The 14,260-nt window shown below is 36.2% G+C and overlaps 2 protein-coding genes across 3 annotated transcripts in view; both read right to left on the bottom strand.

Annotated features, from left to right (window-relative positions):
* Window positions 1-8,745, bottom strand: part of LOC110377212 (uncharacterized) — a 90,944-nt gene extending 82,199 nt beyond the window's left edge. The window contains exon 1 of the mRNA XM_021336003.3: window positions 8,547-8,745. The gene's annotated coding sequence lies outside the window, so the exon portion shown is untranslated. The remainder of the gene's footprint in view (window positions 1-8,546) is intronic.
* Window positions 1-14,260, bottom strand: part of LOC110377229 (annexin B9) — a 367,919-nt gene that overhangs the window by 108,014 nt on the left and 245,645 nt on the right. The window lies entirely within an intron of this gene.

Raw genomic sequence — 14,260 nt, forward strand, 5'->3', positions numbered from 1 at the left:
GTGACACTTCATGCTCCCCGGGTGCTGTGCTGCTGCACAAGCTTTGCATGCTGTACGGAGTGCTGACGGCCAGTACCTCGTTTGGCATACTCCGGTAATGAAAGCCAGTGGATAGTAGACCTGGCATATCATGCTTTGAGGTCAGGTGATCTGTTCTATTGTTTTGATTACACATCGGAAGTAATTATGCTCTTAGCTGTATTAAGTGGAAAAATGTGTAATAATGTACCAACCATTGGTATTGTCACCTATGAGTATTCTATGTAGCAAAAGCTGAAGTGAAGTTAACTACACGTAACTTATCAAACCGCAATGGTAGTTGTGTTTTCAGCGTTGCTGACACATGATTAGTAATAATGATATTTCTGAGACATAGTTTCAAAGTTATGCCTTGAATTTATTTCTTTGAGAGCGAAAAGCTTTCCAGATTTGACGAAAGATTTTGAAGGTCAGAAGTGGCCGAACGAAATGTATGTCGTAAGTGCTTGTTCGCAGACTTATACACGAGAATGTGTAACGGCCGTGTCCTGGCCCAAGCGCTTCTGTCCTGGTGCTGCTGATTGCAGCACGAGCGCTGCTCTGCCGGTGCTCCTGGTCGCGGCACAAGCGTTGCTTGCCGGTGCTCTTGATCCTGGCACGAGCGCTGCTCTGCCGGTGCTGCTCTTGATTGCGGCACGAGCGCTGCTGTGCTGGTGCTCCTGCTGGTTCTATTGGCTTATGCCTTCCGAATAGTCTGAGCCTCTGGCTTATGGCTTCCGTATAGTCTGAGCCTCTGGCTTATGGCTTCCGTATAGTCTGAGCTGAGTCTAGCTGTCGCAAGTGCGGCTGCTAAGCACGAGGTCTCGGGTTCGATTCCCGAGTCGGGCCGAAATCGCTTTGTGGGTTTTAGAAGACTTTCACAAAGCAGCCCGGAGCCTGGAATTTGGTGATTGATACACCCGTGCATCGGAGAGCACGTAAATGTCGGTCCTGCGCCTGATCTCTCTCCGGTCGTGTCGGATTTGCCGTCCCATCGGGTTATGAGAGTGAAGGAATAGGGAGTGCACCTGTGTCGGCGCAAATGCTTGTGCACTATAATATGTCCTGCGCAATTGGCTGATCTCCTTAAATGAGAACAGCCGCCGTAGCCGATAATCGGCTAGGAGGACATCATAGTCTGAGCCTCTGGCTTATGGCTTCCGAATAGTCTGAGCCTCTGGCTTATGGCTTCCGAATAGTCTGAGCCTCTGGCTTATGGCTTCCGTATAGTCTGAGCCTCTGGCTTATGGCTTCCGTATAGTCTGAACAACTGGCTTGACTATGACTTGCCTTGACCATGATTTCCGTATATTTTGAGCCCCTGGCTTGACTATGACTTGATTTGACTATGACTTCCGTATAGTTCGAGTATTTGTTCTTGATAACATATTTCTTGCGCTTGAGTGCACGCTTGCACCCACGGTATAACTAATAAGTAGAAGTAATCATATTTCTTCTTACAACTAATATATGTTTCAGCCTTACACTCCAAACCAGGTTAATAATTTACATGATTTCTTTGTATGTTGTGTGTTTATATGTGTACAACTAATATGTGTTTCAGCCTTACACTCGACACACTTACACTGGGTGGTATGCCAGTGTTCTGTTATTAATTTTGTACCTGTTATTTGATTTAAAGTTGACGTTATTTATTTTCGAGTCACTGGGTGGTATACCAGTGTTCTGTTATTAATTTTGTACCTGTTGTTTGATTTAAAGTTGACGTTATTTATTTTCGAGTCACTGGGTGGTATACCAGTGTTCTGTTATTAATTTTGTACCTGTTATTTGATTTAAAGTTGATGTTATTTATTTGCAAGTCACTGATTGGTATACCAGTGTTCTGTTATTAATTTTGTACCTCTTATTTGATTTAAACTTGATGTTATTTATTTTTCTTTGTTTAAATGGATCAGTACTTTGTTTGAGGTTTGTAAAACCTCCAATAATTTTTATTCCGAAAGTGTCATGTGCTCAAAAAACCGATGTTGACCACGAAAACCAATCAAGATTTAAATATGACGAAATTGAGCCAGATCCAACTCGCTTATTGAATGTGCAGGTGTTCCGAGACTCAACCAGGCTCACCCAGATCCTGCCGAGGACGTCAGGGTGTCAGGAGAGGCCGTGTTAGCTGCCAGTAGTTACAAAGAGGGCAGCAGAGACGAGCGACCATAGACACCTCGCCATTCAGCCGTGCATCTATGCTTGGAAGATTCTTTTTTCGAACGTCATTGTGACAAGACATGTTATAGTTTGACAGAATGCGATTTTGCCGCGTTCTTGACTAACCTTAGTTGATTTTCATGTTAAAACTATTTCTTGTAATTTCCTCGTTAAACAAACCTGCTTCTGGTTTTTAAGACTTGAATAATAAAGATAGGAGACTATATGGTCCAACTTATTGTTGGTAGTAAAAACTTTTTGAATTATTTTTATTAACAGCTCTTTGTGCCTATATTTTTGGTAAATGCTTTTTTGGCCAGAAATAGTAAAAAAAAACTGATGTTCATATATTATTAAACCAAAAATACCCTATAATTACGTTATAGATAGAGGGCATTAAAATAAATGAAAGACAGCTAGAAAATAACTATCAAAACAGACAACATTGCAGTTATTTCCTACACCAGTACAAACGACTTTCTCAAGAACTAGCTACGTCATCATTCAACAAAGCAAACGTCACGTCCGGCTGATTAATAAGTGTTGCCACAGTGGAAATATCCCACTAATCCCGGTAAATAAATCAAGGCTTCTTTTGTTGCAACCCCTCCTAAATGGTGCGTGTTATGTTTCCCGCGCAAAACCCATTACTTTTAAGTTAGGCAACCACGCAGGTATATTTCCATTTTTTTGGGGACTTGTACTATGTGGCCTATTTTGTTATATGGTTTGAAAAATGTTCTTTTTTTGTACTATAGCAACTTTTACAAAACACTTTTTTTCGGTTAATCACTGCACCATAAATTGATTTAATCATGATTTCATTACGTCCATAATAATAAGAAAATTCAAAATAAACCTTCATACAAGTAAATTCAACGTTAAAACATAGCATTCCAATAAATTATAAGCTGTAGTAATCACAGCTATTATACCTTCACATCAACGCAATTAAATTCCGTTCTTCAAAGTAGAACATACCTATAATTATTTAATTGTAGCTAAATATATGTCAAAGCCTACCTATTACAGGCTATCTATAATAAACTATTCAGGTATCAGGCGTGCTTTGATAGTGACTAAATATTTAGTCGTCGGCAACAATGGTAAATGTCTAAACGCTTGGTAAATCGATATGTTGTCAGGGCTAGTGACCGAGTGGCACGGCAGCGATCGATATTCAACGCACACACTCATCATGGCCCCTATACCCAAAAAAAACCTTGACTAATTAGATTAAAGATAAAAAAGCAAAAAAGTGTTTCAATGGTAAATATGGAGGGAAGAAATAAAAGAATGGATTCTTGAATCTGCCCTCTTTGCTTCGAATTTGAAATAGGAACGTAAACCACATTCGTAGAATTTCGCGCTTTAATAAAATTTTCGAACATCGAATGTTTTTTTTTTTAAATCGTAATGTATTCTCAGAACGTATTCTTTCCAAGAAGTTCAGTGTTATTTATATAACCTTTTTGGTGATACGACTTTTGGATTCCATCCAAGACTTACTGTGGTTCTTAGTGGCGAAGGATTTACATTTCAAGTGACACTGGCGATATTGATACCACTTCAGTCATGCATAACGTACGAGTATAATATTTCTACGTTCTTTTATATAAATTATTTTTTAAACCGTGTACGCATTAACATAGGTAGAAACTTTAGAAATGCTACTAATGCTACTGTAGAGTAATTTTGGAGACTAGTTGCATTGTTTTGAGTTAAACACGGTGCTTAAAGTTAGTTATAAAATATAAACTAAGTTTTAAGTACGTGGTGCTTTGTTTTAACCATGGCTTTGTGACTTGTTGGAAACATAAAGTACTTATGTAGCGTTTATTATGACACTACCATTACTTAATATGCAGGTTTAGCTGATTCAAGAATGTGGAAAATGATTTTCTATTTCCTGTTTCTTTTTAAACTGAAAATACCTGACCGATCACTTTTTTTGGTATTATTTGTTATCATACCAAAAAAATATGACAATAAATCTAAACAATTTTATGTCTATGCACGATATAACGTACTGATTAAATAAGAGCGGTAGTGCAATATATTATAACGGCCATATAACACAGTGTAACAATGGAAGGGGTCCTTTATCGCTGAGTGCGAGAGTACACAAACTTAATTAAAATAGAGATAGGTTTATTGCGACAGCAAAAAATGCGTGTCCACGTAAATTACTTTCGGGAATGGCAGGACTTTTATTCAATTTGCTTTTTTGCTCGTTTTATTAACTGGCTTGTTGAGAATCAGCAGTGCTGAGTCTATCAGAGTTCATCAGTTGTATATATACATACATACCTACATCCGATTATATTATCTTATATTGGATTGGTTAAGCTTGATGCAAAACTTGAATGCACGCAATTTTGACGAGCCATGACTTTGATTCTGACTTGTTTGTTGACCTTGAGTTTACAATGGTTATGCAAGGAAGGAAGCAGAAATAAATGTCAGGATTTGTCTATTACACCGCTGCTCTATACTGTTGAAATTATGAACTGTAACTGTTATATTTGGGATTGAAGTAGCTAAGTTTATAAACGAATTTAGACCACTTTAGAAAAATCAGTAAGTCTGAACATTTTTGGTTGTCCGTCAAAAACGATTTACCTCAAAATGCATATGTAGTCTGCCTCCCATCAAGCGAAAAAAAAAGATTATTGCTTATATTTCTCTAGCTTATTCAAAGGGTCTCTCCAACAGCTGGTCACGAACCTACAGTTCTTATTTAACCCTAGGTAACCTAATTCCCATTATTGCAATATTACGGTCATCACTCGTCATTACACTAGAGGCTTAACCACGAACTAGCGTGACACAGCCTGATGCTAAACCAGTCATTAGTTATTGATTACTGGCGCACAGCTGGGTTAATGGGGAGCTAAAATGCATTCTCACTCCTGCTGAATATTATAATTTTATAAGCTGGATAGGGGCGATTAAACACGTTAGGGAAAGCCTATGAGCATCGTTACGAAAGGGAATCTATGTATATTAATATTATAAAGCTGAAGAGTTTGTTTGTTTGTTTGAACGCGCTAATCTCAAGAACTACTGGCCCGAATTGAAAATTTCTTTCAGTGTTAGATAGCCCATTTATCGAGGAAGGCTATAGGCTACTTTTTATCCCGGTACGGGAAGTAGTTCCCACGGGATGCTGGTGAAACCGCTGGCAGCAGCTAGTAGATTTAAAATAACTCATAGTGTTAGGTTGAAGGTTTACATTTAAGTAGAATTACTTCATATACTCAAACTTGTCTACTTATGATTGTTATAAGTTGTCAGCAGTTCTTGCTTTATTTTTACTGAACGATACTTTCGATATTCAGCTTTAGAATAACTTGTAACGATAATGGGTGTTTTAAAGTTGGAACTTCTTGTTTTAACCTCTTTCATGCTTTTTAAAGTCTTTTAGGGCAACTAATTATTTGTTTAGCTTAATCCTGTGCCTTAAAATCTATTCAAAGCTTTGTTAGTGCGAGTGTTAAGCGCAAATAGACAGTTGACACCAACTTAATGAGAGGCGTGAGAGTGTGTGGGGGATTGACAAAGCGATTGATTGGTGTTTAGCATACGTAGTATCCAAAACTATATACCTTTGTATATCAACCAATATGCAGGTTTCTTTCTGTGTTAATAAATCTCAAGATTGAGTATTTTTAATTTTGTTTCGAGACCTTCTGAACATAATTTAATTGCTTGGCGAGAACGGTTTCTTTATTTTCTCTTTGTATTGCTTTACAGTGATACAGTTATCATCATCCTCCGAGCCTTTTTCCCAACTATGTTGGGGTCGGCTTCCAGTCCAACCGGATCCAGCTGAGTACCACTGCTTTACAAGGAGCGACTGCTTATCTGACGTCCTCAACCCAGTTACCCGGGCAACCAAATACCCCTCGACAGTGATACAGTTAAACACCACGATAATGTTCTAAAAGAACTTACCTACACTAAGCGCTTTATTTCTACAGTTCTTACTAATTTCAGGACCAGTTTGGATCAAACATAATTCATTTTACTCCGAATAATTTTAACCTCGGATCGAACCCTAATTTCAAGTTCACCACCGCCGGCCGCTGTCACAAACTAATTGTCTAATTCAATGGTACAAATTCATTCAATTTCCCTGAAACTAATTAATTGGTTTCTACTGTTAATTTTGATTTCAACGTGGGTTTGACGGCACGTTGAATAGAGGTCGTACTATCAAATTGATGTCCATTTGGGTCATAAAGGACTATTCAATTCGATGTTTAATGTGTCTACGCCCCTTTGTCTAAATACGATTTTGTGGTTAATATGTTAAGACCTTTTGAATTCAAGTATTTGCTTACTTTCTTGGGAGCCATAAAACGGGTTACAGAATTATCTATGCTAGCAACTAATGTTCTTGTTCAGCTCCAAGCTTCATGTTTATATGTAAAAGTTATCGCTATGGCGGTTAGGTAATAGTTTAATTTCATACTGGTGGATTTTCCGCTCCGTTTTACTGCGTTTTGGTTCGGTTCGTACGGGGCCGGTCGTCGGTTGGACAGTTAAAATAATTTATAACATGCCGGCTGTCATCGAACATCTTTGGCAGTCCTTATGGGTAGTCAGAAGCCAGTCTAACCTAGGGGTTGCCCAGGCAACTGGGATGAAGAAGTCAGATAGGCAGTCGCAAAACACTGGTACTCAGCTGCATCCAGTTACACTGGAAGCCGAATCCAACATAGTTGAAAAGGCTAGGCAGATGACGATTGAACTGTAAAAATGATCGACAAAAATACCGACTTACAATGACGGGTTCGTAATTACCCAACTAGAATCGTGATTAGTGTCCCCATACCTACAGAATTGAAACAATAGAGTTGGAATTCGGCCTAATCGCTCAGATCAATAGTGGGGCTTCAATAGAAAGCTAAATATTCAAGTGTTTGCTGACAATGGCTTCATTGGTGCGAAACAGTTGACAGTGCTGTTTGCGAAGGATTGTAGCTCTGAATAGGTTAGCGAAGTAGGTTTTGTATTCAAGGTCTGTTTGCTAATCTTGGTTTTTGTGATAAACTATATACTAGAGAGCTACTCTCTAGCTTTGTCTTGTTGACATTTAATATACAACGACGATTTTAGCAACTCGCTGATCATTTCACAGGACATACATATATTTCATACATTGTTTTGTGATCAAAATGCCTTTATTTTCTCAGGCCGTTACATATATGACTTAAGGACTAACATATAAATATTATTAATGACATACTGTTACAGCCTTTTTTATCGTCCCACTGCTGGGCACAGGCTTCCTCTCACACGGAGAAGAATTGAGCATTAATCACCACGCTTTCTCAATGCGGGTTGGTGATTTCAGACTTTATAGTCCAGGTTTCCTCAAGATGTAATCCTTCACCTTTTTTGTATCGGCCATTGGTGTCTAAGATATACTTAGAAAGTACTTACAAACTTTAAATTGTTGTCTTGGTACTTGCCTGACCTGGAATCGAACGCACACCCTCATACTCGAGAGGTTGGTTCTTTACCTACTAGGCCACCATGACTTATATGAAAAAAGTGAAACAAAAAAGTACCTACCCTACAATCAAACCTTGAAAGCACTAGAGCTAAAGAAAGTACCCGTCTTACGGGCAATAACAAAAAAAGTAACAAAATATTTATAAGTAATTCCAGTCCATCAGTTTCCAAGTTAAGGTCAGACCTTGCGACCTTGAAATGACCAGCCGAAGTTGTAACTTTTGGCAATTTATAGTTTTCAAGTTGCGTACTGCGTAAACTTGCGTGTTCGTAAAACATTGATGGATCGATACGTTTAATATTAGAAACCACGGTTAGGCTACTGTATTATGTAGAATGTAATGTAATTTTGGGAATAAGTACGAAAGAATTTGACTTTATTGCTGTCACAATAGTCTTACTTATAAGTATTAATAGCATAAAGTTTGTGAGTTTGTGAAGTTCTAGAATATAATATCTGGTACATTTTAAGTGATTATTAAATTCGTTTTACCGATAGATAACTCCGTTATTTGTGTCAAAAGCTATATTTTATCCGTGTAGCTTGTGTGATCAGCTTGTACTTAGTCATATACAAAACTTATAAACATAAATCAAAAGTGGAACGCAGCGCTATACCGCCGTTAAACCACCAAATAGGATTACAGGTAAGTATTATAAATATTTGTGTAGTAATATATTCGTAGCAGATTCTTGCAATGGCCAAAATTATCCTAAATTAACTTTGACCACAAACTTTTCTTCAACCAGCTGCCAGTTTGCGGTATTCAAGTCTGAATAAAGCCATTTACTATGCCGACACCAACTTAAACCGGTTGACATGGGTTCCAACTTACCTTCTAACTTTAAACAGTCCTAACTGCAGAACAATCCAAGTTCACGTCACAATAACTTTAACACCACTCATTTGTTTTTTAACTTAATCACCATACTGTTAGCTTACAACTGTTTTACTTATAACACATAGTGACGTCGGAAAGTTGCGAACTTTTTCGTTTGTTTTCGATGTCGGGAGAGAATTTTCTCGTCACAGGCACGACCGTCCTTGCCGCTGGTCGTCGCGCTACTGAAAACCTGAAACCGTGTATTTCTGCAGCCGTCCTGTAAGCGGCTTTGCAGTTATTAGTGTAAGGGTTAAAGCTTAAGGTGTGAAAGTAGTGCGATAAATAGGTAATAAGAAAGCGTGGTTTCGTTTGCGGTGTAATTAGATTTATTTGTTGCGTTTTGTGGCGGGTTTTCTTTATGATTTGGTCAAAGGTTTAATTTATTTGTTAAAATGTAATGATTAGAAAGTTCGTTTGTAACAATAAGTGTGTTAGCTTGGTAGTTGGCCCTTATATTAAGTGTCGCTACTCTTGAATTTATTAGAAGGTTTTAAAGCTTATTAACTCAGTCCTAAAAATATAACAGTCCCCTCAAGAAAATATAAGATCTTTAAAATTAAACGAAAATTCCCCTCAATTTTCAGAAACAGACCCAAACGCGTCGTGACGTAACCAAGGAAATCTACACGCAAAATTAAACCAACAATTAATTTTCCACAGAATGATAACTGGAAATTAAAAGTAAACTAGAAACTGCGAAAATAAAACTTCGTTGAAAAATTAATTTGGCCTCTGTATTCAATTATAAAATGGTAATTAAGTGCCGAGGTTGATATCCACGGAGTTTTAGCTCAATGAATATGTTACTGGCTTGCAAGTCTGGAAGCGTCATACGATATTCAATTTATTTTTTCAGCCTTTTTCTAGGAAAAGAGGAAAGTTCATGCGTTGTTTACTTTTCTATATAAGCTTAGTTGAACGAGTAAAGTTGGCAACTTGACGCCTTGGAGCGACGAAGCATTGTTGTATTGTATATTAACTTGTGAGTGAGAGAAGTCTAGTGTAAAGGCTCATTAAGTGAGTTTATGTTATTCAGTTCACTGCTTGATTTATTATACGGATGAAGATTATTTCCATGAAGATTCACATAAATCGTTAACATGTTTTGCACCATTAATATAAATCTACCAAAACTTTTTAACCGATTTTAACGAAGAATGGTACTCCTATAAACACCTGTAATATACCCTTTTTTTTCCGACGTTAAAAATCATCAAATGACCCCTCCCGCTGTGGGTGAGGGAGGGGAGCAGCGGTGAGGGAGTGTCAGACTCTTACTGACTAAAAACCGTCGTGTTCCGTCATAGGCCTTTTATGTACCAGGGCCGCGGTATCTCTTTCGAACAACCCGCAGCTGTAATATACCCTAAGAAAGGACTTCATTTTATCCTGGTGCAGGAAATAGCTCCCCTGATACACAAATGAGCCACGGGCAACAGTGGTTTATCAAAAAACAAGCGACACACTTAAATGGCACCTAATGCACTATTTTTTAACATCATCAAATAAAAACATATTCAGAAAACTACCCCATTTCTTACATTTCCACATACCCAAAAGAAGCGTGTCACAATGATATATTCACCAGAAGCTTCCTACATTCAAGTCGGTAAAGCTTTCGCTTGCTCGACAAAACACGTGAAGCTCTATACAAAATTGAATTTTGAGTTCATACTTTGTAGTGTATCAATATTCCTTATTTCTGACCCCGTTTGAAATTGTGTGAATATGAAAGGAAATTAAGCGTCGGTAGTTTTAAAGTTGCGTCCAGTTTAATTGAGCTTATTGAAAGTTTTTCAGAATTTTAAGCGGTCATTTGTTATTGGCGCTTTTTTGGCTTTTAGATATTGTCAGTAGGTTCAGTAATATTTCGAAAATACCTGCGTAAAAGATTATTTAGGTACCACATATTTATTGGCACTGAAAGATGTAACATGGTGATCGATCACAATCTTGCTTTCTCTTACAATCCATTATGAATCAAGATCTGAAAAAAAGGCCGTCGAAAAAAAACGAGATAAATATATCGTCTTAAAGCTCTTCTGAAGCAGATTTTAAGAGCTGTAATCCAAAAAGATCGAATATTAATATCCTCTAGTCATTGGACAGATTTAGATAACTTGGCGAAAGAAATATGACCTCCCGTTTTACTTTAAAATTACATTACATTTGCTTTTTTTGGATTCGCGAGAGATTTGTCTTAATAGTAAGTGGATTTAGCGGTTCAATGGAAATCGAAGTCGAAAGGAATTGGATTGTTTCGCCGTCTCTCTTCTGATCTTTCAATCTCCATATTTTAAGTTAAGAGTTTATTTCAGGTTCAGTGAGAATAAGTTGCAATTATATGCGGATTTATCAGTTCCACTCGAAAAGGTTGTTTTAAAACCGTTACTTTTTGACGTCGGAATTACAGTATTTTCATATTTATTACTCACGTGCCTAGATAACTTTATCCTGCAACCTAACAAAAATAGCATAATGATATAACTTTTTCTTTGACACCTCTTTTTATGCTTTACAACTCAATTAGGTAGCCTTATTCACTGTAAACGTCCTGAACAAACTCCTTGCGCTTTTACAAGATTTATTGCTGTTTAAATAAATTAGTTATGGTAAAGTAAAGATTTTGCTTTACTGGAATGCGTTCCAACAAAAAAATTGCTCCTATGTTTGCTTGAACATCTAACCTCTTACATTTCAGTTCACTTTGCTTGGAAAATTAAATAATAACACATTGTAAGAGGCTTATCATCGTGAGCATATTGTCGGAACAGAGGAAATTGGGTTACTCGGCGCTGCAGCGTATTATGATAGCAATCACCGGAGATCTGTTCTAGTCCTTAAGTTATTATGTTATGCAGAATAGTGCATTAGGGTCGTCATTTATTATACTTACATGACAGAGATATGTAGTAGGTACCTATTAAAAACGTAATATTAAAAAGTGAGAAATTATCAAGAATCCTCTTTATTGATCAGACTAACAGAAGTAAACTAAAAACTAACCAAAGTTAAGAAAATTTGTGTGTATAATCTATACTAATATTATAAAGAGGAAAACTTTGTTTGTTTGTTTGGTTGTAAGTTGTAATGGATAAACTCAAAAACTACTGGACCGATTTTAAATATTCTTTCACCATTAGAAAGCTATATTATCAGCCAGTATATAATACCAGCTAGTATATAATATTTATCTATTTCCCGTCCGTACCCGTCTTTCATTTATTTTAAAACTACATATGATATTATAACCTTAGGTAACACTGATGATGATGATGATGATGATGTAAATACCATACCTAAACTATAGATAGAAATACCAACTTATAATTTAACCAAACCACCCAAATAATAATAGTATAATTACAGGAACTTCTGCATTTTCCTCCGAGAACAGGCACGTGATATTTTGTTATGCATGAAAAAATAAATTGACAATGATACTTCTTAAACTAGCAAAACAGTTTTACGTGTATTTTGTCGAGCGTAAAACAAATGCATGAGGAAATATTTCTAAATCGAAAAACTTTTATAAGACACGTCGCGAAACGGTTCCTAGTCTTGTTCGACTGCAGCTATGAATATCTTTGAATTTCTGTCAATTCAATGTAATATTGGACGTGAAGAAAATATGTGGTTCAAAATAAAAAGACGTTTTGATTTTGAAATACACTGTTTATTTGTAAAACGAAAACTACACACACACGCGTGTTGCTTTCAGATTTAACTAAGGCGCCATCTTTTGAATTACTTACTAACGGTGGGTTTCCATAACTGATCTATCCTTTAATTTGCTACTTACTAGTGACTGAATTTTGACATTACCTCTATGTAAATTATGACGAAAAATCTCTAATTGCATAACAAAGGATACATCATATTATGTTTATGTAAAATTATGTTGTTATTACCTAAGTACATAATGACGAGGATGTGTAGATATCTAATACCTACCATTGTTAATCTTATTAGCGTTTTGGATGTGTCATCTGTTAGCTTGTAAGATGAAATGAAATAATAAATATCGAATATAAAAATCCACAATAATGTTAAACTGTCTCTAATTGCATAGCAAAGGATAGATCACTTATAGATAACCACAGTAAAGAGCATACTCCTTCGTATTCAACCTATTTTCTTTTCTTTTATAATTCTTAACATTATTTAAATAGGCAGTTTCTTAGACGTTTCGTGGTTTGCCGAAGCGATTTATCTGCCGTCGCCGCGCTCACTTCATCTGTCTCAGGTAGAATTGTCTCATACGACTCATGATTAATTCAAATAGCTGGCGTACTGAGGATAGCCTTAAGCGTTTGCCTACCAAACAGCTCGGTTTAAGTAAGAATAGACCTATTGTCATTCATTTTTCCTGATTTTGAAGTAAAGACTTCATAGGATTAAAGGATAAGTAAACACATGAGAATCAAAATGTACATATAATTAATCTGTTCGTTCGTTATTGGTTCTAAAGTAGATCAATGCTTTTCTGATTTCCCAGAAAAGGATTTTATTTACTGGTGCTTATTATCAAAACAAATAATCAATTTGTCAAGAAGCTCTAAAATTATTATTCTTGGGTTTTAGTATAAAAAAGTTCGTCTTTAAAATTGTCAGCTGTTTATACTGAAACCTTGCCGTTTATTTATTTATAAAGAAATTAAGTGGCCTCTACTTCCGCATGAAAACTTTGCTAAAGCTAATGAGTTTGCGTAGAATCGTTGCAACCTCTTTCGTCATAGCGTGACGTCATAAGTAGTACAGTCGGCTTCAAAAGTAGCTGAATAAATAAAATTTTTCAAAACTCCCACAATACAACACCTATATAATTGTACGTATTAGTATAAAAATACTAACAATTATATAGGTATTGCTGTGTCTGTCTGTGTGTGCAATTGTATTTTCTACGGATCCTAGTTGTCTGCAATAAAGGTATAAATAAAAACTGCTAATCACTGTGTCGTCGATAACTTACCAGAGTATTCATCTATTAAAGTTTAGGATATTATTTATTTAAGAATTTATGACCCTATGTTCTTAGGCATTTTTGAAAATTTTGATGTGTTCAGCTACTTTTGTCGATGACAGTACCTAATGGATCAAGTGTATAATGGTGAATGATGGTGCGCTTTTTCCTACTATGTTATCTATATTCATGTCATCATGGGTTTATGACGTCAAAATGTTAACGTTCCATGTTCGGCGCTTAAGTATAAAGTACTTAAGTTATTTTGGGAAAATGGTTCAAATACTGTATGTCAGGTGACTGAGTGTGAATATTTCATATCATCATATCATATCATTAATAGCATTCCATAATGTACATTTGGTGGAAAATATAAAATAATAGTCACAATTATGGACCCTGATGGGCACAGCAAAATAGTTAGAAGAGAGGAAGGCGTTTAATGTAATATAGTAGTATCACAGATTATACCTATAATAGTTAGTAGAATATAGTATATTATTTAAGTATTTATTTATATTATAGTATTTGTAATTAAAACGTAGAAAACTATTAAATATGTAAGAACGTTGGAACTAATACTTATTTTAAAACATTCTGGAGATAGTCACAGCAAATTATTGTTCTTATACATAACTGTTGGTGAAGGTTTATTGATTTGTAAGCAAACTTTTACTCTGTCTTCCTAAAATATTCTGAAGAG

This window comes from Helicoverpa armigera, chromosome 23, assembly GCF_030705265.1.
Source record: "Helicoverpa armigera isolate CAAS_96S chromosome 23, ASM3070526v1, whole genome shotgun sequence".
NCBI classification, from domain to species: Eukaryota; Metazoa; Arthropoda; class Insecta; order Lepidoptera; family Noctuidae; genus Helicoverpa; species Helicoverpa armigera.